General features: G+C 42.7%; 1 long non-coding RNA gene across 1 annotated transcript in view; it reads right to left on the reverse strand.

Annotated features, from left to right (window-relative positions):
• The window catches only part of LOC146964679 (uncharacterized), a 281,362-nt gene extending 254,623 nt beyond the window's left edge, over positions 1-26,739 (reverse strand). Inside the window, exon 1 of the long non-coding RNA XR_015034651.1 lies at positions 26,477-26,739. This is a non-coding gene — a long non-coding RNA (uncharacterized LOC146964679). The remainder of the gene's footprint in view (positions 1-26,476) is intronic.
• Between the last annotated feature and the right edge of the window lie 754 nt (positions 26,740-27,493).

The following is a 27,493-nucleotide window of genomic DNA, read 5'->3' on the forward strand; positions in this document are numbered from 1 at the left end:
AGTCAGGCCGTCTGCCTGACTGCACCTGAATGCAACACCAGTGCCTCCGTCCTTCCTCACACTACACCGAGCCGACAGCTCCGCTGAGTTTCCATGGTTACCTACGGTCACGCTGCCACTCAACTTAAAAAATGGCGATGCAACATGGCCGCCTCGGTTCGGTGCGTCGCCCACTTATGTATTTGTAACGACTTGTAACAACTCATTCTAAGGTACCAGAAAGCTTTCATTGGTATGCGGGTGTGATTCACCTTCAGTGAAATACGTATTTATGAAAGACATAGGCTATTTGATTTTTGCTAATAAAAAGCCTAATAAGTTACATACTGGGGCTTTAAATTCATCTCCTCTAATGTCTACTTTCATGATGCATATCAGAAAGATAAAGTTGCCTCAAAGTGACAGTGAGTTCAGTGAACTTTGGTGACCCCCAGTCTTCACCTGTGATTGGCAGCAGGATGTGCGGGTGACAAATCTTTTTTTTTTTTTTTTCCTTTTGTCGTCAACCTTGTAAGGGACCGTTCGTTATTCATGGAATGGGCCACCGGAGGAAAATGGGGGGGGGGGTCATGTCATAATATTCTTTGTTGAGGGGTGGGTCCACTAAAAAAAAAAAGGTCAGCAAGGGGGGGTCATTCAACATTTTGTCTGGAGGACACTGCAATGCCCGCAAAAAATAAAAACAAAACAAAAACGGGACATTTCTAAGCTGCAAACGCTGATGACAACGAGAGCAACGGCCCAAATCACAACGTTATTTTATATTGCTCTGGTCTGCCCTGAGTGGGGTTCGAACCCGAGTCTCCCGCACGGCAGGCGACGATGCTAACCGCTTCGCCAAGAACTCAATAAGGATTTTGCCCACGGCTTAGCACGTCTTTTATGGGTGAGTGAGTTTAACTTCAGTACTGTACAGAGGCTATGCTGCCTGCCTGCCTCATTGCGTAACTCTACATAGTCTGAGCAGCACGTACGTTCACGTTGCTTTCGTGAATTGTAAACACACAGACACCCCCCTCGGTTTTTGCGTCCAGCAGTTTAGCGGCTAATTCAACAGCAGTGATGGATAACTGTACCAGAGAGGCTCAACAACTTAATGAGCTTCATTTTAAGAATAAACAGCAGCTTTTACCTGACGGGAGACCGACGCCTGAGCTACGGTAGCTAACAGCTAGCTGGTTTTATCTACTTCTCTCTCTCTTTCCCTCTCTTTCTTACACGCACACACACACGCACACGCACACGCACACACACACACACACACACACACACACACACACAGAGAGAGAGAGTTGTCTGTCATATCTGTCGTAAACCTTGTAATACGTTGTTGAGTGCAGTTCACATTATTGTTGCTTCGGTTTGAGTGTGGATTAATTATTAATGGTTTGTTAATGTGAGCTGGTCCAAAATCGCAATTCTGTTATTGATGAGTTGGGTTTTAATAACAGCTGATAAATGGCATAGATTGATGAGAAGGTGTTGCACACATGGTTGTCAAAATGAAATAATGTAGTGTCACGCGCTACGTGATGCGATGTCACGTACTTGATGGCTGGGGGGGGGTCATGTATCTTTTGATAAGGCTTAATGCAGGGTCATGTTAAAATTTACTGACTCCGACAGGGGGGTCATGTAAAAAAAAAAAAAAGTCCCGTGAATCCCTCCGGTGGCACTGATGATAAATAACGAACAGTCCCTAAGTTGTTTTTTTAAAAGTCCAAGTAGAGGATCTCAGGCTGCACTGAGGCTCATATGAAGTGAGAAGGTCGTCTGTGACTGACTCTATACAGGGCTGAACAAGTATTACTGCTGCCACAGCCTCACGTATTGATGTTATATCTCAGTAACACCTTCTTTGACTGAACATCTTCAAATTTGGCACAAATGTCCTCTTGGGCTCAGGGACAAACTAAAGGCCAAATGTCAAAGTTATTTGACTCAGTATGAACTGATTAGTAGTCAAAGGCCAAGTTCAGTGGGAACTCAAGAACTGTATAACCATTGTAATGTTCTCATGTGTTATGCCTAGCAAGTGTTACATAAATAAACAGCCAGTGGAACTCTTTCCCAAGAGCCAGGAAGTGACTATAAGTATAAGTGAGCCTCAGTCACAATGAGTCAGGATGGACAACAGAGAAACTTTTCAATATAAATTGTCTAACATGCAAGACATTCAGAGATTCAGAGACATACAGTATGCAAAGGATTACTTCAGGATCCACCATGTCTGTTCAGTCTGCAGGACCTTCACTTCCTGTTTCCTGTGTCCCCGTAACTAGGCGACTTTCAAAATAAAGCTCCACAAAAAGGAAAGAAAAACTCAACATCTGTACATGTAAAATTTAAATAATAAACTTAAGTGTCTCTTAAACACACTAAAATTGATATGGTTAAAGGGATAGTTCACCCAAAATTGAAATTTCACTCATTATCTACTCACCCTCATGTGGACTAAGGGCTGGGAGAAGTTTTAGAGTTATCCGTGGCTTCTCTGAGTTACAGGGGGTCTCGGCGTAGCAGTGCATGTCCATATAACGGTTGCAAATGGATACCAACTGTCTTTGTAACAAAAAGACACACCAAAAAACATCCAAATACCTCCATGCTGCTGGTATGTAATGTCCTTCTTGTATTAAAGCCCTGAAATGCAAAATTGTCCCGAAAAATAATAAATAAATCTATATTTCAAGCTTGTTTGTAGCGGAAGCTCCTCTTCCCGGTTCGTCAAATTTGGATGAACCAGGGTCCGTCCTCTTCCCAGTTCGTCCAAATTTGACGAACCGGGAAGAGGAGCTTCGAGAAGCTTCCGCTACAAACAAGCTTGAAAATATAGACTTATTTGATTTTTATCGGGATACAAGACGGACATTACATACGAGCAGCATGGAGGTATTTGGATGTTTTTTGGTGTGTCTTTTTGTTACGAAGACAGTTGGTATCCATTTGCAACCGTTATATGGAAATGCACTGCAACGCCGAGACCCCCTGTAACTCAGAGAAGCCACGGAGGACTCTGAAACTTCTCCCAGCCCTTAGTCCACATGAGGGTGAGATAATGAGTACATTTCAAGAAATTTCAATTTTGGGTGAACTATCCCATTAATATTAAATAAGACTACATGAAGGTGGTGATGGTGATGAGGTTCTTGTTTCTGTGTCAAACCAGGCTATGATGTCTCCCTTTATGCATGCAGGAGGCCATGTATTATAAGCATTTTGTTGCATCATACTGTAGACAATGTAGCAACTAAGGGTGTGTTTGTTGCACCCAGTGGTCAGTATAATAGTTTTTAAGAGAAGACCTGTTATTAAAACAACACACCACTAACCACAGATGAATGAAGCTGTGCTGAAAATAGCTTTAACCAGACATTAACCAGAAGAGTGTTCGGGAAGTTTGAGTGAAAATTTTATAGCTTTTTGAGAAAAGTGCTGATGAACCACATATTTTACCTCAATTATACACGAGACCTCACTGAACCCCCACGAGGAGGAGGGAGGGAGAGAGGGCATCCTGCTCCAACTATGTTCCAGCTCCCACTCTCCTTCTGAACAAAGCTGCACAACCTCCTCTCACCACTCTCCAACTCCCCCCCTTCCAAGAAGACTGATCAATAATTCCACTACGTTGGAGCCCCAAACAAGTCAGCTGGGGGGGCCTTCAAAGTGCTTCTTATGGTGGTGCCAGTAATGAAGCAGGCTACAGCCTACCACCGCTGCAAGGATAGCTTGCATCTACCACCAACTTGCAAAGGAACCAAGAAAAACAAGAGTGTCTGGCGGCACTTCTGTTCCAACCTTAACAAGAGGATGTCCAAATGGAAGGAGTTAAGGGGTTTTAATGTGACAGCAGTGATGTGTGTTCTTGTATTTGATGTACTGATCAGGGGCTTCAGCTACTGTGTGTGGGAGAACTCCCACACCCCATTCATTATTTAGGCCAGTGTGAGAGATATCTGCTTCTCACATCACTTCCCTCTGAGGTGGAAGTGAAAGAGGAGGAGAGGAGGAGGACTAGAGGCAGATGGAAACACGAAGAAAAGTATGTTTCAGAATGTTGTTGTATTCAAATAGGATGTAGAGACACATGATTTACATGTATAAACTACCTTTTTGCACTGTTCACCTCCCTATGTCTGCATAATTTGACCTCCACATTGATCTAAATGCATTTTCTTTAATTGTATTGGTCTCAAAGGTATCACCAACAGAATGGGAACCCAAAAGTTAGTGGGAAATGACACCTTAAGTGTTTTTCTACTGTGTTTGGTTCCAGCGATAGGCATTTTTGAATATTATTGGCGGCCATCTTGGATTTGACCTCTCCCGGTCCTCAGAGGTCAAATCTGACTTCCCTCCCGATCTGAAAATAAACCTCATGGTTTAAACTAACTATGGTAGGTAGAAGTTTCATTTTTCTTTCAGAAAGTGCACAATTTTCATGGTTAGCTGCTCTACTATAGGGATTAGTGTAACATGGCGCCTACATGATGGCTGTAGTTACCACAAATAAAGCAGTAGGCCTACCGTTCTCAACATCCCAGAGTGGGTAGGCTAAATCTCAAAATGTTGCCTCAGCATTTTCGTGTAGACACCCAAAACTAAACTTTTGTGAAAAGACAATGTCATAGAGTTTACAGTTGTTTTCTGTGGTTCTGTGTGTACGAAGATATTTCTTGGTAAGATTTTTCCGTGTGGACATGGCCTAATATTTCAGGACAACATGTAACACCAAAATACAGTTCCCACCTAGGTTTCTCAGGCTCCCTTTTAAAAAAAAAAGATTGTGGTTGAAATTAATACAATATTCAAAATATTTATATAATAACAGGCTACTTAACATTCTGTCATGCTTGTTATGTCATTTTTGATGAAAGAGTGAGTGAAGAATATTTTTATTATAGTATCAGTCACAACATATTTTAAAAGGGAACTATGCAAGTCCAGTCTATTTTCCTCTGTTTTGCTAACCCTCCTCTTGGCCATGTGCATTTGTTTACGACGCCGGTCAGAAATCAATAAAAAGAGAGGTGCATAATGTTATATGATGTTACAACGTGTATACTATTTTTGTAATCTTTCCTGTCATAAACAAGATTATGGGTTACAGTGCACAGAGACGAGAGCTGGGACAGCAGGGCGGTGGTTTTCAGACAACAGACGCAAAGTTGAAGACAGAGAAGCTCCGTTCTCCCTCGTAACCAGTTACATGTCATTTAACCATCACAATTACTTTAAAGCTGTTTAATTAACCATGTAGCATAGTTAAGTTAAAAATCATGCATAGTTCCTCTTTAAAGCTTCTGTATTTCCCATCTAAAGTAGATCCTAAAATAACAACTTTATTCTCATAATAAATAACATGTTGTGATTGTATCCATTAAAATGTTATTATATTCTCATAATATGAATCTCTTCTTTTTCCGTCAATGACAGCCACATACCCTGTCCTGCTCTCTGCCCCCTGGGTGCTGCTAATCTGCTGCTATCAGCTTCAGCAACACAACATAAAGTTGTCTGCCTGATGGTAAAGAGAACTGGATGGAAAGATACATTTACAGTTTCTCCTGAGAGCCGAACCGAACGAGTCGTGAGCTGCAGTAGCAATAACTTTATATTTTATATTTATCAGTCCATCTGCAGCAGTTGAATCTGTGTAAATAATATAAGATGTTAAAAGTGAAGATGCTGATCCATATAAGCACATTTAACATTTACAGTGCAGATGTGTGTCCTCGATCTCCACCCTGCTGCTGTAATATTTACCACATTGATGCTCCTTAAACTTTAAGGTTTGTTTACACACACACACACACACACACACACACACACGCACACACACACACACACACACACACACACACAAATACTTTAATATTATCTCAGGTATGTTAAAGCAGTAGTTCCCAGCCTTTTTCATCTACCTCATCTGTTAATGATGATTCCCCAAACTGATTATGAAATGAAAATAATTTGGATTTGTCTCTTTAATCTGTACAGAGATATTTTACACTCTTAATCTATTTCAGATAATAACTCTTGTGCATTTTTGTTCTTTTTAACTCAAACATTAAAATAAATAAGAATATGTGTGCCTTCAAAATAAAATAAATTATAAATAAGTTTAAGTTGAATCTTATTGTCAACCTAAGTGGAAATTTGTCTTTGGCTTCCCCTCCTACAGTACACTACACACACAGACAATAACACATAGCAGCAGCAATATTGGTTAAAGTAAAAATTAAAAAAAGCTAATAGAATGAAAACAGAAAACCTACTTAAAATAAGGTGCAGCCATTTTCATTGAATGCTGATATATAAATATATATGGACAGGGACTAGCCTGGTTGTGGCACCACTATATTTTTCACGCCCTGTCACCGTTTAGACAAATCTGAAATGATTGAAGAAACATTACTATTTCTGTGTGTGTTTTGTGTTGCTATGTGTTGTATTTATTCAGTTTGGGGGAATCACAGTGTCTGTGGCTCAGCTGACAGGGACAGCTAACAGTGGCAGCTAAGCTAACGGCGGTAGCTAAGCTAACATCAGGACGTCAGCTGTTAAAACCCTCCCGTTGTGGGACACGACATGAAACTACTCCAGTTAGCTCAGTCATGTTGTAATTCAGACATCCGCCAGATTTTTTTTTTTTTTTTAACGGACCGTTTATTGAGTCACTGAGTTACTAAAGTTAAACAGGTAACCATTAGCCCGGCTAATCTATGATAACCATGACTAATTCCAAAAATGTGCACACATTAATGTTTGTCCAATCATTGGTTTTATAAACTTTACAAACAACAGATTAGTCTAAATGGCGATATAGTGACATGAAAAATGAGATAGGCTAGCGAAACTCTCGCCCGGCCTATTGTTCTCATGCTGGTTTTCTACCCGAAGTAGTTGTAAACAACAAGGCGATTTGTTCTATACTTACTCATCATAAATGAATAAATGTTTCCACGTAGGCTACCCCCTGCAATCAGCTGGTCTACCCCTAGGGTTACATGTGCTCCTGGTTGGGAACCACAGTGTAAAAGCAACACACACATGCTCATGTGAACCACAGTGTAAAAGCAACACACACATGCTCATGTTGACGACAGACAAACAGCAGTCCCTGATGACAGGTGCTGTCCTGTTTTCACAGGCTGTAAACTATAGTGTTGACATCTGTATTTGTATGTGTGTGTGTTCTACATCAAAGGCCTGAGGAGCTAATGAAGCTCATCTCAGCTGGTCTCTATAAATCCCTCACTGTTCTCAGCTGTCACGTCACACCGCTTCACAACAGTGGCTCCCAGTGTAACAGGGAAATACTCTAATGTTTCTTAATGCGACAGGTTAAATAACAGACTCAAAAAGGTTAGCGCTCCCCCCTTTGTGTCACTGTGATTGATAACACAACAAACAGGAAGTGAATTCCAGTAGTAAAGAAGTTCAAATGTCCCATCATATAGCTGACTAGTTCATCATTATATTTTTCTTTCTAATTTTGAATCAACTTCACAAATCTATTAATAAACTATAGTTTTATTCCATTTTATTTGTTTTAATAAATAGGCTGCTATTCTTGGTCAGTAGAACCTCCTGCTACCATCCATCACTGCCACTCCCAGACTAAATGAATTATTGTACCAGTGAAGAACCACAGACACGGGTTGCATTTAAAACTCATAGAAAACATTATTGAGATTGCAGAAGTGACTGACGTCTGGACTTTTTCAGACCGAGTGGCCCCATTTGCATAAAAATCTCTTTAGCTCCTCTCTGTTTCTTCATCCGTTTGTTCATAAAAACTGCTTTAAAAGCCCAAACAAACTGGCCTCAGTAGTTGTAGATGTGTCTGTACTGTCTGTACTATATACTGAATGTAAACTGATTTGTTCGTTTCAGTGTTCAACAGAATATGAGCATGTTGGCAGGGGGTCGTTCCAGAGTGATTGCTTTAAGACTGCATGGGAAGCTTTGCTTCCTCTAAATTGTCAAAAAAAACAAATGGTCAATGGGCGCTGTAAAGCTCAGTGGGTTTAACAGTCACCCCATATACAGACTACAGTCCTCACTGCAGCCGGCCCCGGTTCAAATCCCGAATCTGGTGGCCCTTTTCAGCATATCATTGCCTCTCTCACCGCCTCCCCATTTCCTGTCTCTCTCAACTATCCTGTCAATTAAAGGCAAAGAGCCCAAATATAAAAAAAACAAAAAACAAATGGTCAAATATAAACAGTTGTGTTTACATTTCAATGAATAAAAACATGTTATCGCAGGTCGTTGATGTGATTTTCTTCTCATACATTCCTGTGGCGTCTCAGTGGATTAAACCTGTTGAAGCTCAGTGTCTATGGACTTCAATGGGGCGACAGAGAAGAGTTATTTTAACTGCAGAAAACTAGACAGTCATTGGATAAATGCTGTGATTTTGTCCCTCCCAACTGGAAGTGAATGGAGCAGTGGGTGGGTCCTTTGTAGATTTTGCTAGTGAAGTAGAGAGACAAGATGCAGATCATTTCTTGGTATTTGCTTGGTGATATAGCTCATTTCCATACACTAAATAAAACACTATTAAAGCGCTCGTTTCAGTTAAACACAATTCTCACATTCTCATCTATTTTACATAAGTTGGATGTATGTATGATGGTGTAAGCCCTTGTGAGCTTCTCCTCTTCGAAAGACCAGCAGCCACCACTGTGCCAATCACTCAACATATTTATGCACAATGCTGTGTTAGGGACTGAGGGTTTGAACTGGTGTGTTGAGTCCATAGAAGAAGGGAGCACCAGTCCAACCTCAAATGAACAATGTGGAGGAGGTCATAGGAATATGTCAAAGATATTCATATTGTCATCTATCTGGCTCTCCCTGGGAGTCCCATGTTTCATATGTCTCATGATTTATTTGTTAAGGGTTAGGGTTGTTTTCATTGTACTATGTCAGGACATGCACCGCCCACCTACAGCATGAAACATGTAGCTATACAATATTCATTATTTATTTTCATTGCTTCTGTTTTTTTCCATCTTGGATGAGTCTAATTGTGTGTGTGTGTATGTGCATTGTTTGTGGTATGCGTTAGAGTGGAGCATGTGTTTCAAGCCTACCTTATTCCAATGTTTATATCACAGAGGGTGTTTGAAATGGTTTGTCTGCAACCGTATGTTTATTTAGTTGGTTGTCTATGTGACTGTGTGTTTGTGTGTGACAGAGGGAGTATCTCTCTCTCTCTTCTGTGTGTGCGTGTGTGTGTGTTGTTGATTTATGGCAGCAGCAGCAGTAGCAGCCTTATTTGTGGTCATTTTCCTGCTGTTTTAACAGGCCCTGTCTGTTTGTTTGTTTGTGTGTTTGTTTGTTTTTTCAGGTGGACAGGGTGTGGGAAACCCTGCAGGAGGCCAACACCGAGCACATGAACACACACACTCCTGGCGTGAACACAAACACTCCCGCGAGTAAAGACACACAGAGTGGCGTCACTGCTGTCGCCGTCCGTTTTCATGGTCCAAGCCTCTCACCTGGCGCTGGACAGAAGTGGAGGAGGGGGGTGTGGATTTATTTTTCCACTCTCTCTCCATTAGTTAAGAGTAATGTCTTCAGTTGAATGTAGAAACTGTCCCACTGACTCACCTGGTACAGTAGCCTGGGGTTTAGTCCCACCATGATCTTTGTTCCATGTCATCCTCTGACTTTCCTGTATCTGTTGAAATAAAAGCAAAAAATACCTAAAGGAAATCTTTAAAAAAAATGATAATAATAAATAAATAAATCATAGAAATGTAGTATTAGGGCCACACTGACAAATAAAAAAATCACAAACTTAGAGAAAACAGTTGTAAATGTACGACTTTAATCTTGTAATGTTATGACTTTTTTCTCGTAGGAAATGTACGACTTTCTTCTTGTAAATTTACGACTTTATTCTTGTAAATTTACGACTTTATTTTCGTAATGTTATTACTTTTTTCTCGTAGGAAATGTATGACTTTATTCTCGTAAATGTACGACTTTATTCTCGAAGTCCGTGTTTTTTTTGTTTTTGGTTTTTCTCAATGTGGCCCTAATACTCCGTCGTAGAAACAAAATGTACTATTATGTTAAAAAAGCTAACTAACTAACTAAGACTAAAAAGTAGTATTTTTAATGTGAATATAGAGTCAACCACCACTCATGTCACTGTAAACTTAAGTATCTTCATGACATAATAAAGTAAAACAAAAAAAATCTGATGTGTTTATCTTCTTTCAAGAGACAACGTGTTCAGATAAGTCATCATTCAGCTCTTCAGAAGGAAGTGAGGTTTCCTGTGAGGTGTGGTTAGAGCTGACTGACCCTGTCACCTCTGTCAATTTCAGTTACTCAGAGCAGGACACATTATCACCCACTGGTGACAGTGTACACTGTGAAACGTGCTTGGCAAGTTTCCCTCACATGAAAGCAGCTGAGACCCCACTCAACCACACCTGCTGAAAATCACTGAGGCCTGACTTTCCAAAATAACAGTCTGACGATCCGGCCCTCCTCATGCAGGACCAGGTGTGGTCCACTGGCCTGTTGATCACCCTCTTCACCCTGTGCAAACATGTTTACCTTTAAAGACCCACTCCCATGAAAATCGTGTTTTTCGTGCTTTTCACATGTTCCTGTGGCATTTTTCTTGTGTTAGAGGCAGAGGTGGGTAGTAACGCGCTACATTTACTCCGTTACATTTACATATTTTGGATAAATTGTACTTCTAAGAGTAGTTTCAATGCAGCATACTTGTTACTTTTACTTGAGTACATTTCTTCAGAAGAAGCGGTACTTTTACTCCGTTACATTGAGCTTCATTCCGGTCGCTACTCGCTACTTTTTCTTATCGATCTAATGTGAAAATAGTTTTGTTTTAATGAGATACTTCCGAGCCTCTGTCACATGACTGCGTTTCACCAATCAGATGTAGCCACTCGCGACGTTTGCTTCCGTGTAACCAATCAGACAGAGCCAAGCAGTCACATGACTGCACACAAAATCTCCGCGGTAAAGAGGACGGTCACTCTGCCTCAAATTTGAGAAACTGCGGCTAGTAAATGATTAGGATGACGTCAGCCCTGGTATGTCGTGGATAATGTCCGTCAAGGCAAAGATATTCAATATAAACCGTCTTTGGTGAAGGTTCTCAGTCATACAGGTCATCTTATTCTTCTTCCTCCCCAGGAAGTTTACACCTGGAGACCCCCCCTCCAGTTTCGGGGTGTGGTCATGTGACTTTGGTTTCACTAGAAACCAATCATAGGACCACCCACTCTGGGCTTAAATACCTGGTTCTGGCATTAGTCTCAGACAGTCCATAGACCTATGTTACCTATGCTAAGTTATTGTGGCTGAATTTGTCTTAATTTATGTTACTTTGTAAAAAAAAAAAAAAAAAAAAGTAATTTAGGCTATTGTCTTAGTTGTTAAATGTTGTTCTTTGGCAATATCTGAATTTTTTCATTGCTATTATATTTCTGTGTATTTGATTAGGCCTACATTTACGCACTGATCATTAAACGAACAAATCAGAGGTTACTCAGCAGTTACTCAGTACTTGAGTAGCTTTTTCACCAAGTACTTTCTACTCTTACTCAAGTAAATATTTGAATGGCTACTTTTTACTTTTACTTGAGTAATATTATTCTAAAGTAACTATACTCTTACTTGAGTACAATTTTTGGCTACTCTACCCACCTCTGGTTAGAGGACATATCAGCAGAAAAGGAAGTGCAAAATTGACCCTTCGCCAACTCCTCCCACAAACGGCTATTGTCCAATCCTACGTTAGCAACCGTAACTACAGGCCTGGCAAGCTTTCCGCAGTGAGTCATTACGTTTGCTTTTGTGGACACATTTTGAGACTAGGACGAAAAACATTTGTTTGTAGAGAAGGATGTTGTTGTTGCTGCTGCTACTACGGCGGTGGCGGCGGCGGCAGCAGCAATATAGAGATGTTCAGATACGAGGGGACTTTTTTTTCGACTTGAGCAAGTGTAAATATGGGGATAACCATATGTTCACCTCCGAAATGACAGCTGTACTTTTAGGGCTTTTACCTGGGCTTTTAGGCGAGGGATCCTCCAGGCAGGGACTGCTTTCACTGACTGATACAGCGGTGGGAGAAAAAAAAACAGCAACGAAAGCTGTAGGGGAGAGCGGGGTAAGTAGTGCCATTTTTTACTTAAATTGCCTTTAAAGCAAGGGGATTATAATAATGCCCCCAACTAATATATGTACATATAGTTTAGGATGTTGTGCATCCCTGGGAACAATCACTTTGAATCTTAAATCAACTGTTTCAGAAATATAGCTTTAGAAAAAAAAAAAAAATTCTGGCACAACTTGCCCCCGGTGCGGGGTAAGTTGTGCCATTAGAGAGAATACACTGGGGTAAATTGTGCCATTGATAATTGAAGTAAAACAGATCATTTTAATCTCACAAATGTTAATGCTATATAAAAGCAAGACATTCAATACAAAATTAAAACCGGAAGCGACGATGATCGGGCCCTCGCTTGTCCCCATGCAGTCGCGGAGGCCTGGGGCACGCTGGGGGCTGTGGCGCAAAGAAACACAATGTTTCATTCATCCACCAGGCTACGAGCACAACCAGACTGGGCAGGTGTGTTCAGGGGCAGTCCCTCATCACACATGTTAAGTTTCAAGCAAATCCGTGCCCACTGCCATGTTTCTCCTATACACAGACAGCACTGCCACTGGCACAACTTAACCCAGGCCCTTTGGCACAAATTACCCCAAGCCCAGCATTTTGAGAAAAAATGATTCCCCAGCTGTTTTGAGCTGGCATCATGCTAACTGTATAGACTCATGGTGTAGCTTAATAAAGCAATAAAACATGTGTGAACTGTTTTCAAAGTTATCTATAATTGTTCAAACACAGCAATCAAAAAACCTTGATCATAGAAATTTTATTTTGGAGGGCAAAAACTTGTTTTTTGAACATAAATGTGTTTTCCTCTCAAGCCATGTGTCTCCCTTCTTGATAGGATGAGTGAAATGGATGCCCCTTCAAAAATATGTGGTCACATGACCAACTTCTTCTATGGTTTTCTAGATAACAGGGGTGGAACTACTTGCCCCATGGCACAAATTACCCCACTCTCCCCTATGTGGTTCACAATCGCCCAAAAACTTGCAGTTTGACAACGTTTCATGACCAGTGAGATGACCTAAGTCTTCGTGGGTTGATAGACAGTAAAATTACCGGTCCTTACTGCTGCTCTGTACATTGTCCAGTCGTGTCGTTGAACAGATGTTTTATCCTCCTGCGCGAGTCACGTCACTGAAAACTATGAATGATCTTTGTGACTTCTTCTCTCTATTATCTCAGAACAGTTTATCCAGAAATTTGCTGATATTTCCTTTGAAATCGATACCAAATACTGCCAGGAGCATGGCTGGGAGTGAAAGCTTGCCCGGCGTAGCAACAGTAACCAAGGGGGCGGGGCTTACGCGAAGGGTCAATTGCATTTCTGAGTTTTTCTGCCTTCAAATTGCTGTGAACCAATGGCAGACGCAAACTGGCAGTTTCAGGGAGACTGGAGCTGACGTGTCACAGCTCCAGGGGAGGGCACTAGTGCTACAAGCTCCCGCCCCGCTCTGCACCTGGCTCAGAGGTGAAAGGGTTGACAGCTCAGTGTAGCTGGCAAGGTATAACAGGTGTAGCTCACCTGGTAGAGCAGCTTGCACCATGAGCAAGGACTATGTTCCAGTCTGGGATCGAATCCCAATGTGGAGTTTTAAGCTAAACGCGCTGAATCTGTAATTGTACAATGTCCAGCTGTCAGCGAGCGGGAGGTGGCTGGGCGGGTGCACAGTCTCCGCCCACCCTCCAGAGGTGCATTGCTAATGAGCTGGTTTTAAAATGACCGAAAAGGGTCGCGGGAGTGGGACTTTAAACATGGTTGGACAGCCTCAGCCTGCAGCTCCTTCTCTCACTAGCACTGAACTAAAATTGTATTTCCAAATTAAAGGGATAGTTCAACACTTTGGCAAATTGGTCCATTGCCAAAATCGCTATAGTCATAGGTTCGTTACCTTTATTTGTCGGTGCAAGCTATTTTTAGAACGGCAGAGCAGAGCCGCAAGCTGCTCAGAGCTACGCTACGGAGGCTCATGGGATTTCTTGGCTTCCCTCATCAAACTCATCAAATACACAATCCAACAACTCCACAACGCTCTGGTGGACAAGTTGTGACCTGCACATTCACCGCGCTATGAGATAATAACAGAATGTTGTTTTAGAGGTAAATACAGAGACTGCTTGCTGAAAAACTGTACCTGAAGGTCACACGCATCAGCTTTTTTGCATGAATTTCCCTCTAAAACAACTCTGTCTGGTAACGTTCTGTTATTATCTCATAGTGTGGTGAATGTGCAGCTCACAACTTGTCCACCAGAGCGTTTTGGAGTTGTTGGATTGTGTATTTAATGAGTTTGATGAGGGAAACCAAGAAATCCCATGTGCCTCCATAGCGTAGCTCTGAGCAGCTCGCCGCTCGGATTGATCGGCCGTTCTAAAAATAGCTTGCACCGACAACTAAAGGTAACAAACCTACTGCTATGACTATAGGGATTATGGCAATGGGCCAATTTTCTAAAATGTTGAACTATCCCTTTAACTCATGGGGATTTCAGTAACTAAAGGACACAGACAGGTAGACTATAGCCACATTCAGATGTTCAAATGTTCTTCAAAAAGGGATGAGGAGGAGAGTTAAAAGGAAAGGGAGAGGCAAAGTGAAGTTAGAGGATACAAGTGGATGTCGACTGTTGAGACAGTTTGAAGACAGATTGAGAGGAAGCAGCTAAAACTCTGACAGCCCTGTGAAAGAAACAGAAAATCTTCCTTCCTTCTTTGGTCAAAAACAACACCACGCACGTCTGTCTTTATCTCCCCTCTCACTCCGTCTCCTTCCTGCTCCCACTCTCCTTCCTCTGCAGCCCCCCGTTGTGAGCTTGTTATGGCAGATGAAGGGGTAGACCCCTAAAATCACCAGCTCGCTCGCTGCATTCCCACAGTGTAGCCAAACTCACCCAGAGGTCAAAGATCAGAGCTAAATGCTGCCACGCTATCTGGGAATCCAGTGGGCGGCTTTGTGGCTGTTCGCTGGGAGTCAAAATAATTCAGGGTGGCATCTACTGAGAGTGTGGCTTAATAAATAAACCTGAAAAAAGTCTCTCTCTCACACACACACACACACACACATACACAGACTCATATTCATGGTTGAATGGGTAGTTAGTGAAGCCATAAACTGGATTAATAATCACTCAAGAGACTCTATCTCCCTAGTGAAGATGTTCAAATGAGTAGATTCATGCTTTTTGATCACTGTGTAAATGTGTATAAACCCATCAGGTATAACATCATGACCTGTCTAATATTGTGTTGGTCCATTTTGCTGCCAAATCCACAACAAACTGCTCTGCACTGTGTGCATACTTGCCAACTCTCACGATTTACGCGGGAGACTCCCAATTTTTAACCTTATCTCCCGCGATGCTCCTGGTCAGTAATTTCTCCCGCTAATCTCCTGATTTTACAGTGAAGGTAAGATTGTGGGGATATTTGTTGCAGTATCTGGCAACCCTGGCCTGCCTGCACGTATGAGGCAAGCTGGTGACTCAGTCACTCACTGGAGACAGTGATACTGCCGGTCCCCTGCCGCTGTCGACATCGACATGAGCGGACCTGTTGATCCGAGCTGATGTGGTGGCACGCATTCGGTTTCCTTTTTAAAAAAAATCTGAAGCAAATGTTGTTTGTTCCCTTTATGTTCTTCTCAGAGTACACCAGAATGCATCATTTATGTATTAAAATCACAACATTTCTGAGTTTACAGATATGCATCTTCAGGTATACACGCCTACAGGGTCACCTTTGGTCAGCCTTCTGGTACTCATTTCAACAATTAAAACTGCTAATTTTTTAATTGTCCTCAATGGTAAACCAAATTTCATTTATTGAAAATCAAACAAAAAACTGTTTCAGAACAAGGTTCCTTCATCAGGTTTAAAATACAAGGCAAGAAATGACAACAATTTATAGGCACACCTGGCGAATGAACCCTGATACACAGATGAAAAAAATCTCCCCATTTTTCACAACCCAATGTTGGCAAGTATGTGTGTGTTGTGACAGCTTTCTATCAGAAGCAGCATGAACTTGTTCAGCAGTCTGAGCAGCAGTAGCTGGTCTGTTGGATGGAGCACACGGTCCAGTATTCTCTCCCCACGTGGCGGTTTCACCACTCATCTTTCCTTGGCGCAACTTCTGATAAATCCTGACCACTGCAGACCTGGGAACAGCCCACAAGAGCTGCAGCTATTCACATGAGAGACCCAGTCCTCCTTGGAGAACTGGACCAGATCCTTAACCTGAACATTGTTCCTGCTTCTAACATCAACTTTGAGGACAACATGTTCACCTGCTGCCTAATGTATCCCATCCACTAACAGCTGCCATGATCAGTGATGGGAATAACAGCGTTATAAAATAACAGCGCTACTACAAGTGGGCGACGCACCGAACCAAGGCGGCCATGTTGCATCGACATTTTTTACGTTGAGTGGCAGCGTGACCGTAGGTAACCATAGAAACTCAGCGGAGCTGTGGGCTCGGCCTGTTAAAACTGTCACCACTGTGTAGTGTGAGGAAGGACGGAGGCACTGGTGTTGCATTCAGGTGCAGTCAGGCAGACAGCCATCGACAAACCAACCAGATGTCATTTTACTCCACCAGAGAAAGACGGTAAAACGTGGGTCAGGTAAACAATACCACATCATTATTATTGTATTGTTTTGCCTCGTGCTGGCGGACCACTTGTTTACATAGACGCTTGTTTATCCTGTTCCATGCAGCGTCTGTAGTCTGTCTGACGTCTGCCCCATTTCACGTGAATGCAACATCAAGAATACATTCAGATATGCAACCGCACTGCTAGATGGGGGGAATTCCTACATATTATACCTTTAAAGTGCACGTTATGTACACAATTTTTCCAGTCCATCAAACCTGTCGGAAAAAAGCTGTTTATCTAGAACTAACCAACACTCAGTATTCCTCCGCACAGGCAGGTGCGTTGCGTAAACAAATATAGTGTTTAAAAATGGTTTCAATAACTCAGTTTGGGCAGATTGTTTGCAAAAAGTCAGCGAACAGCATCAAACCAGGGGACATTCTACTTGAGATCTTGACTGAGAGAGGAAAAATAGAAGCCACAGGAGAAAAAAAAACAAGCGCAATGGAAAAAAATAATGGCGGGGCATTCATTGTAAATCTTACAAGCAGTGAGCATTCTTTTTATAAGTGCTCTTCATTGATCCTGCCTGTCGGCAGCAGTGTGCTACATTTCCACCCCCATCTCTCCAGCTCTGTCTCTTTTCCCAAAAGCAGCTACAAGTCAACAACTCTGACTGTGTTTTTTAAGTGCTTCTCCAAAAAATGAGGGTGTGTGTGTGTGTATGTGTCCATTGAGTTTACTCCAGTGGCACACATTCCTTAGCCTCCGTTAGCATTCAGCCCACATAGGTCATGGCCAGCAGGCTTTTGTGTTCATCCAGCCTGGGTGTCACTGCAGTACAGTGGGTGAGTGTGTGTTTGTGTATACAAATGGGCGAGAAAGTCAATGGGAGCCATATACACACAAAACGCACAACACGTTGTTGGTGAGTAACACTCAGGGACAATCGGGAGGTTGCAAAAGCTTTTAAAGCAGATATCAGTGGAATGTTTTTGTTAATATAAGTCCTAAATAGTCCTATTTTCCGTCAGCAATCACTTACATGAAGTATTTCAGCCTAAACACGAGTCTCTCCGTCACTCTGCTCTGCTGTAACCCGAGGAGAAAATTTTCCTTGTGGGATACAAGTGTTATCCAATGAGGAGAGAGAACGGCATGAAGGGCTGTGTGTGCAGCCAAGGGATGCGCGTGAATGTGGTGACGTAGCACGAGGACCAATTGATGCCTGACAAGGGCGGGGGCTGCTAACTCATGGTGCGTTCAAGGAAACTCGTACTTTGTGTTTTTCCTTCCTGTGAAGTCATACCAGTTCGATCTGGTACGAGTTCACGGGTCGGAAGTTACGAGTGGCCGTTATAGGGAACTTTCACAGACAACAGGACGGTAAAAACACGAGCTACGGGTTACCTGGAACGCTACCAAGTCGTAGTTGTGACTTGAAGCTGTAACTTACGGTTTCAAAAGCCTGCCTTGAACACAGCATTAGCCGAAACGGCCGTGCCACTGATATCTGCTTTAAAGAGAAAACTTGTTGAAAAAAGCTCAGTGGTCTCACACCTCCGCATAAAATGTCACGCAAAAAAGGAAGAGGGTCAGGGAGTTACTTCTCCAGCAAGAACTGAACCAGTACAGTTCACAATCCTCTGTTTCAGTCCAGCTCAGCTCATTTTTAACCAGTCTGACTTTGGCTAAAGCAGCTTTAACAACTGAAACTCAGGAGACACATTCAAATGGCCAAAACACAAAAAGATGAAAAAAAAAGAAATTTTGGATTCAGAATGAAGACACATGTACTTCAGATATTCAACAAAAGAAAGTCTACAAAGCTTAGTTTGTTTGTGTCACACAGTTCAGATATCAGTGTATATGTGCTGTCAGCTTGGCCTCCAGGTCCTTTACTTTTTTGCACATCCCCTGGAAACATTCCCATTGTGTTGTGTGTGTTTGCAGCTGTTGTGTTGTCAAATTGATGAAGATATTTTTTGGAAGTTTCTTGTGTTTTTTCTATTTGCATCAGTTTTTTTTTTCATTTACAGTGTGTTGAGCTCTCAGGGACAGTTAGTTTGAACTAAAGAAAACTATAATGTTTTAATGATTATTCACATGGTAAACTATCCTATAATAGACTGATGTGTTCAAGCTCCTCTATAGAGTAGTAAATCTAAAAGGACATCATTCAAACCACAAGTCATGTGATACATGGCTTCTTCCATCCACTGGTTGTTTGGGTTTTTTAAGTGTAAATTCTGTGATTATCTGTTTTTACTCATCTTGAGGTTGCATGTCATTTAATATACTGTCATATATTGGATTTCCAGAAAAGATATACAATGAAAGCATATATGCAGGAATTATACAGTATATATACTGTATACTAATCCTGTAGAAATTTGAATAATTTCATGTATATATCTTTAATTAATTAAATTAAAGATATTAATTAAAATTTCATTTAGCCTATATGTGCATGTATGCATCCATCCCAAACCCTGTTAACGTGTAGATCAAACACCTAAGCTGAAGTACAACTCATGGAGAAACAGTTGGAGGGTTACCCACCTCCCTGACTCTGTCCATTAATCCATTAATCCATTGATCCATTAATCCATTGATCCAGCTAAGAGCAAGGCCAAAGGCACCTGTCAGGCCCACACAGCTTCACACCACACCTACAGCATCAGCTGTGCAATCCTCAATAGTGAACAGATCCATTTCCTGATCCTCTCCGTCCCAACATCTTGAGCCGAGCAAACAGATACGATATCCTGAGTAAACAGGATTTCCCACCATGTTCTGGTCACCAGAGGAACGCCTCCCAAACTCAGCATGGGGGGGGGGACAACAACAAAAAGGGAAAACACTGCTTTAGAACCAAATTACAGACAATCAAGGTTCTTTCTACAAAGTAGAAATGTGAACTGTCTCCCCATGAAACCCACACACGTCAATGCATTTAGTCTCCTGAGTCTGAGCCCTGTTCATTAGCTTCAGTCTTGAGTCAAGAAGAAAAAACACATCTGCAAAAAGACGTTGTTTGAGGAGGTGAATCTGTCCTCAGCAGAGGTGGGAGTTCTGACTTTTCTAGTCATTTAGACCACTCAAAGAGCTTTACACTGTATTGTCACATTCACCCTTTCACACACATATTCATACAGCTCTGTGTGCAGACAGGCTTGAAGGCTAATCATTCACACACATTCATACATCCGATCATACATCTGAGGGCAGGGGTGGGCTCAGTGTCTTAAGTGTCGTAAGTAAATAAGTATCACTAGTATCACTAGGATTCTGAAAAAATATAACCACCATAATTTCAGATATCATGAACGTATTCTTGATGTTGCATTCACGTGAAATGGGGCAGACGTCAGACAGACAACAGAAGCTGCATGTAACAGGATAAACAAGCGTCTATGTAAACAAGTGGTCCGCCAGCACGAGGCAAAACAATACAGGCGTGACAATATGTTGTCATGGTGATGTGGTATTGTTTTACCGTCTTTCTCTGGTGGAGTAAAATGACATCCGGTTGGTTTGCCGACGGCCGTCTGCCTGACTGTACTTGAATGCAACACCAGTGCCTCCGTCCTTCCTCACACTACACAGTGGTGACAGTTTTAACAGGCCGAGCCCACAGCTCCGCTGAGTTTCTATGGTTACCTACGGTCACGCTGCCACTCAACGTAAAAAATGGCGATGCAACATGGCCACCTCGGTTCGGTGCGTCGCCCACTTATGTATTTGTAACGACTTGTAACAACTCATTCTAAGGTACGAGAAGCTTTCATTTGTATGCGGGTGTGATTCGACTTCAGTGAAATACGTATTTATGAAAGACATATTTGATTTTTGCTAACAAAAAGCCAAATAAGTTACACACTGGGACTTTAATGCATTTTTAGATGACTCTATAATCAGTAATTTCTCTCCTCAGACCAGCGGTTACACTCATCACTGAGCTCTAGCCAACGGAAAAAGAGACAAATAGTAATTTTATCACCACAATAAAGCATTGCATGAACTGATTCTGACTATTCCCTACCTTATAATGTGTATGTATTTTATCCTAGTACCCCCCAAGGTGTCTTCAGCACATAACATTAAATTAAAAAAAAAAAGTCATGGCTGAAATGCTGATAGTGAAAACCTCAATTGCGAGTCTGCCTCATGCCCCACAGTCATTATTAAGACTGAAATGCAGTCGGTTTATTAGCATTGCCTGGGTCTAGCTGTAGAAGTGGGCTCTTTTGTAACAGATGTGCTGTATCATTATTTCGCCAGTTGACTAAATTCCCTAAACCTGGATTATTCAGACGGTTAAAAAAATAAAAAGGGAAGTCAAAGGTCAAATGGATGTAAAGGGACAGACAACATATTTTCTCTCAGAATTAGAGCAGGAACAAGCAGGCAGGTCAGCAGAGGTTCTTCTCAGCCGAACACTTCAGAGCAATAATGTGTCTGTATGTTGAATGCACATGTTCCCCCCCCCCGAGACCTCTGTGAGTCGGCCTCAGCCTCACTTGAACTCTCGCTGCGTGCCGCAAAGAGATGCTCTACTGCCAACGCAGGCTTTCCTTCAGATCTCTTCATTATTTTTCAGACTTCCTCATTTAAGTGTTTTGCTGCTCCATCAACAGTGAATTCAGACTGTTTTATTTTATTTTTTTTGTCTCTGACTCATTTCTCATCTCTGCTCATGCATCAGCCATTAAACACACTAAATTGCTCCACACCACATTTCCTCTGCAGCCATAATGTGCTTGGCTTTGCGGGAGATGTGACACTGTCCCACATTATCTCACATCATTACACACAAATGCACGCACGCAAACACACGCGTACACACACACACGCACCAGCAAATGAAACCAACAATCACTAAGCGATGGACACATCCATATCTGATCGCATTTCTCCCATGTGTGATAAATGTCTCCCACCCTTTTTCCATTTCCAAATCACTTCTTCCAAAGGCACAGGACAGCTACTGTTTCTGTGTCTGTGGGTAATTGGGTTCAAAATTGACATCTCGCTCTCAGGAATGGGCAGACTTAGAGCAATTTGTCCTCTTTTTTGGTGATGGTGACACTGTGTATGTGTTCAGGGCAGATGAGGAAACTGGAACTTGCTTGAAACAGATCAGGGAAACCCTCATATGAACTAGAGCCATTTGTATATTAAAGCAGAAGTAAGCGGTCCGGTCGTTTTGGCTAACTTCGTTAGTTAGCAGTCCCCGCCCTCGTCATGGATCTATTGGTCCTCGTCCCTATGTCATCACATTCACGCGCATCCCTTGGCTGCACACACAGCCCTTCATGCCGTTCGCTCTCCTCATTGGATAAAGGTTGTAGGATACAAGGAAAGTTTTCTCCTCGGCTTACAGCAGAGCAGAGTGACTGACAGACCCGTGGTTCAGACCAAACACTCTATATAAGTGATTGCTGTCAGAAGATAGAACTATTTAAGACTTATATTAACACAAACATTCCGCTTACTTCTGCTTTAAAGAAAGTGTAAAGGAAAATAAGGCGGTTTGAAGGTGTACATGTGGTAATTAGGCTATTGTAGTTTTCATGGCAGGGTCTTCAAACTTTGCAGGACATCAAGTCTTAGACAGAAAAGAGCATTTTTTAATGTTGATCAGCAACTGTTATGGAGGCTAGTTTCCGTTTGCCTGACATATGTAGCTTTAGCCTCAAACAATCAGAATGTCGTCGTCAACCATCTCATACCATGTCAAAACTTGTAAATATTCAACTAAACGTATTTAATAAGTGTTAATTGGCTGACTATCTTCCATAAGGAGATGGTTTTCACAAATGATCATACATCTGTGGCTGTAAATCGATCATTACTAATATTGGGCTGGGATTAACCTTGGATTCATTTAGGTTATTAATTTCCTGCTTATTGTCTCTACCTTATTTTTGCTCTAATTAATCAGAGGTGTCTGAGGTATTGGGCCCATTTACATAATGTTCAGTTAATAAACCCAAGTAGCTGGTTGAAGCAGTTGCCAGGAGCTGATAAATATGCCAGTTTAAGAATTGTTATTGACACACTCTGACCCTGGCACTGGACAATGATGTCCAGTCTTCATCCCACACATTGTTATAACACTGACTCAGACTAGAAGGCTTTAATGAGCACAACAGCAGACAGTGAAGACTGGAAGCATGCACAGTGACTCAGCTGTCTTTAGGGACTTTCCTCCATCAATCAGTCATATCCAGGAAGTGTTTGCATTTGTATATGCTACATTTCCTTCATGTCATCTGTGTCATGTGATTTCCAACCTCCCAACCTGCCAGAACACCTTTCATCCATAGACATATGGGGAACAGCTTCACAGTCAAAGTAACAGGAGAAATGTCGCATTACACAAGCATAATAGGTCTTGTGGCTGCAAAAATAGGTATTTAAGCCTCCAGTGTTTGAGTGTCACTGTTGAACGTCTGTGGAACAGGATTGTCCACACATGCTATAATGCAATTTCTCATCGCTTAAGCCTCCTGTATGAAGCAGACAGTGTCTCAATGTGGGAATAAAGCGTAGGAGATTGTATTATACTATGTGTGGGCAGTTGTTTTCTTTGAAAGAATTTTGCTCTGACCAGCAACCAATTTTGAAATGTTCAACCAAAAATGAAGATTCATGTTTGTCTGTTTTCACGCACATGTGTGTGTGTGTGTGTGTGTGTGTGTGTGTGTGTGCGTGTGTGTGTGTGTGTGTGTATAGGTAGGTTACACCCCGCCTTTCCGAAGCCCCGCCTTTCCGACAATAGACTTCCATTCATCGTAATAGCGGGGTTTTCTATTTTTTCTAAAGACCCCGCTACTCCGAAAAGGCTATTGGGGGAAACCCCCAGCGCGCAGTGCGCATTGATCCTTTTTTCCTTTTTGGGGTCAAACGGATCATGTGCATAATTAACTGCAAAACAAGCAAATACTTCATATTAATGACATATAACGTTCATTATGCTTCTAGCCTGTCTAACCTCTACCTGGTCTTTTTACTAAACTTAACCAACTCCTTTCTTCATTGCCTAAGCCCAACCAAAGCACCTCCCTCAGTCAGCTGTCAGTGCGAGCGGCGGCTGCAGCAGCCTCGCGCCCCTGTGAGCTCAAGCCGGCTTCAGCCGTGCTCGAGCGGAGCAGGGGGGGAGAAAAAGAAAAAAAGTGTATTTCTAATTACTGTGTGGAGATCTCCAACAACGGAGTCGGGGAGAAAGCAAGTGGGACAGATCTGCCCAGTCCCTGAGCAGCGCACGTTTCACAGACAAGCCACAAAGCAGAATGTAAACAACGTCACGCGGTTCAGCACCTTGGACAGCTGCGGGGGGGAGGAGGGGGTGTCGGAGTAGCGGTGTTTCGAAGTGGGGCTATTTCGGAACAGCGGGGTGTCGAAGTGGAGGGGTGTCGGAATGGAGAGCTGTCCCCGTATAGGTATACGTATATACTGTATATATATATATATCAAGGGGGCAGTTGTCGGTCTGAGAAGTGAAGCTCACTTCCGCGTTCAAAAAACTGCAATCCCCCCGGCTTCCTCTGGGGGCTGGTGTCAGAAAGCAGCATTCTCCATAGACCCCCATGTTAAAATCGCCGACTTTACATCCTCAATAAACATGTTAAAAGCCTGGTGTCAGCACGTTTTTTTGTCTCAACCGATAGTTTCTACCCCCGCACACACTCTGAGGGGGGTGAATTTTTTTAAAACTCTACCGTTTTACTAGCCTGACAAGCCAGACTATATCACTAAAATGTATAGTCTGGAAACGACCGGTAGACCTCGGCTCAATCCAGGGGGCGGGATGAAGGCTGTCTTTCAAACTGCCTCTGCACGCAATAGGGTAGCGCTACGACTAATCAGAGCAAAGAGCAGGATGACGTTAGCCTGACAAGCCAATTAAAATCTACGTCGCCATCGCGTTAAGCCCGCCCAACGACTCGCTAAACAGATAGAGCGCTGTGATTGGTGAACACAATCGGTGTTCGAGACTCAAAAAGTTCCTACGGCTCGTTTCTAGACCCACCTACGGAGCAAATATTTTTGCTACCGCTAGGGTGCGTCTAGATTTCTAGGCTACCGTTTTACTGTTATTAGGCTAAAATTCTGGCCAATTAGGGCACGGAAACGTTGAGTAACAGGTCAGAGCGGTCCGTGGACAGCTGCTTCAAGGCCAGTGGGCGGGTTCTCGGCCGGCCAATCCAACATGGCGCTGTTCAGGCTGCCATATATACACAAAAACGACTCCCCAAAACCAATGGGTGACGTCACGGGTGCTACGTCCATTCTTTTTACAGTCTATGATATATATATATATATCTATGGCATGCCATAATAAAATAAATCATCTTTGAATATAGGGAATGAGCCTTGAATATATTGAATGAAACCCTGAATATTTGGAATGAACCTTGAATATATTAAATTAAACTTTGAATATATTGACTGAATCTTTGAATATTTGCAATGAACCTTGAATATGAAACTTTGAATATATTGAATGAACCTTTAATATACTGAATGAAACTTTGAATATATACAATGAATCTTTGAATATATTGAATGAAACTTGACTGACGTTATTTGATTTTGTGAACCCTTTATTTATTTATTTTATTTGTTTTATGTGTCTAGGTAGCAATGAGAGAAAGGACACACAAACGGAAGCTTTGAGGGCTAGATAGCCGCCGTCAGCACGGGTGGTCCGCTTGCCCAGCTAGCCTTGATAGCCTTGGGCTCGGTCACTGTCGGCAGCGGCCAGCTATGGCCCTGACGCTCCAGCACTTCACCTGGACTGTATTTACTTTTCTTTCGCTGCTTAGGGTGTATCCGAAATATTCCGAATCAGAGCTGAATTCAGACTGTAGCTCAAACCCATAGCTGCTCGGGTATGATGTGACAGTTAGCATCCACTATTGATGTTGTTTGGTGACGGCCCTTCCTCTCATACCCCTTTCCCACTGGTCAAAAAACCTGTTTAAACCCACTAACAATCGGGTTTTGGTGGCAGTGGGAAAGGCGCACCGAGCCGCGTGGACCCGCATCGACGCGGGTTAAACGACTCAGCAAGCGACGCGGGTTAAAATCGCCTTTAATCGGCTCGGCTTCGATCGGCTTGCAGTGGGAACGCCAGACCCGGGTCAACCCGCTAATTTACGTGATGACACTGAGCGTTACGTGCCGCCACGTCATCACGCCGGTCGCGTCTCATATCACGTACCAAAACAAAGCTCTGCTCTCATTCCAGATCAAAAGATCAAACAACACTGACCAAAAACGATTAAAAAAAAAGAAGCGACAGTCTGTTTACCTGACGTGTTGTTGTGCCACGGACGTCCGTCATATGGCCGCGGCAGACTGGCTGTCCTCCGCAGTCCTGGTGCTCCGCAGGTTGGCCAGTCTGCCTCGTCTGCCTCGGTGGACGGACGTCAGACTCCGCGGCGGGCGGACACTGTGTTTCTTGCATCGCGGATGAGAGCGGGGCGACTGGTTTATGCTCTGTCTGATCCCCCAGCGGGGGGGCAGACTCGGCTCATTTTGGTCAATGGGAAAGGGGCAAAATGCCGATTGTTAGCGGGTCGCCCCGCGTTTAAAAAACCTGCGTCGACCCGCTAATTTTAGTGGGAGAACGGCTTCAGACTCAACTGTGCTGCCTCCTGTCCCCGACAGCAGCAGCAGTCCTGTCCTACCAAATTAAAGCAGATATCAGTGGAATGTTTTTGTTAATATAAGTCCTAAATAGTCCTATTTTCCGTCAGCAATCACTTACATGAAGTATTTCAGCCTAAACACGAGTCTCTCCGTCACTCTGCTCTGCTGTAACCCGAGGAGAAAATTTTCCTTGTGGGATACAAGTGTTATCCAATGAGGGGAGAGAACGGCATGAAGGGCTGTGTGTGCAGCCAAGGGATGCGCGTGAATGTGGTGACGTAGCACGAGGACCAATTGATGCCTGACAAGGGCGGGGGCTGCTAACTCATGGTGCGTTCAAGGAAACTCGTACTTTGTGTTTTTCCTTCCTGTGAAGTCATACCAGTTCGATCTGGTACGAGTTCACGGGTCAGAAGTTACGAGTGGCCGTTATAGGGAACTTTCACAGACAACAGGACGGTAAAAACACGAGCTACGGGTTACCTGGAACGCTACCAAGTCGTAGTTGTGACTTGAAGCTGTAACTTACGGTTTCAAAAGCCTGCCTTGAACACAGCATTAGCCGAAACGGCCGTGCCACTGATATCTGCTTTAAGGCAAGAAATGACCAAAAAATAACTTTGAAAAATGTTTTTAATTGACTCTTTAAACATTCTCACTTCATGCTCTGTGGAAATCCATATCAAAGCAATCCCGGCTGGCTGACTTTCCACTAGGAAATTATTTTATGGCAGTGATGACCCCCCTGTAATGAAATTTCAGCAAGCCATGCACATTGAAATCAAGTTTCGGAAGTACAAGAGAGCATTGGAATTGAGGGATCTCCATCTCTATTGCAGGACTTTGGGTGTACATAGCTTGTCATAATATCCCTTGAAGCAATCGTGTATTCTAATAAGGTCTGTAATAATAGAGCACTTGGAAGTTTTAATTTTGTGAATAGCTCCACTGGCCTGTACCTGTTAGATGCCCTGAGAGAACCGGGTGAGATTTATCTCTCGATTCAAACTGTTTATGCCTCACTTTCAAAAGTAGAGTGTTAATTTGCTGAGAGA

This window comes from Trachurus japonicus, chromosome 21 (genome assembly GCF_045865225.1).
Source record: "Trachurus japonicus isolate A0001 chromosome 21, Traja_1.0".
Lineage (NCBI taxonomy): Eukaryota > Metazoa > Chordata > Actinopteri > Carangiformes > Carangidae > Trachurus > Trachurus japonicus.